This window comes from Frankliniella occidentalis, unplaced genomic scaffold, assembly GCF_000697945.3.
Source record: "Frankliniella occidentalis isolate FOCC.00 unplaced genomic scaffold, Focc_3.1 Scaffold210, whole genome shotgun sequence".
NCBI lineage: Eukaryota > Metazoa > Arthropoda > Insecta > Thysanoptera > Thripidae > Frankliniella > Frankliniella occidentalis.
In genome coordinates this window covers 447,294-447,716 of record NW_026267336.1, presented here as the reverse complement: position 1 = coordinate 447,716, position 423 = coordinate 447,294, and positions in this window count along the sequence as shown.

The following is a 423-nucleotide window of genomic DNA, read 5'->3' as shown; positions in this document are numbered from 1 at the left end:
TAAGTTGAAAAAACCACCACCAACAAAAACAACACAACAACAGCGACGACAAATAGTTGCAACCCGCACATGAATACATTTTTTCAAGTCAGTTGTTGGCGGAACTGGGCTTCACAAAGGGTGGGCCAGGGGCCAGGCAAGCGCGGCCCCTTGAAGGGTCTGCAGCGAAGGGCCGTGTTGGGCCGGGCAGCCGGGCAGAGCCCACCTGACTCAGGCAGGGGCACCCTTTAACCAGATTGCTGTATAGCATAGCGCCCCCACACGCACGCGGCCAGAGAGAGAGAGAGAGAGAGAGAGAGAGAGAGAGAGAGAGAGAGAGAGAGAGAGAGGCTGAGAGAGTGAGAGAGAAATGGTGACGCGGATGGGTAGGTGGAAGAAAGGGAAGAGGCGTGCATGCGTGGGGGTGGGGGTGGAGCATGGCGT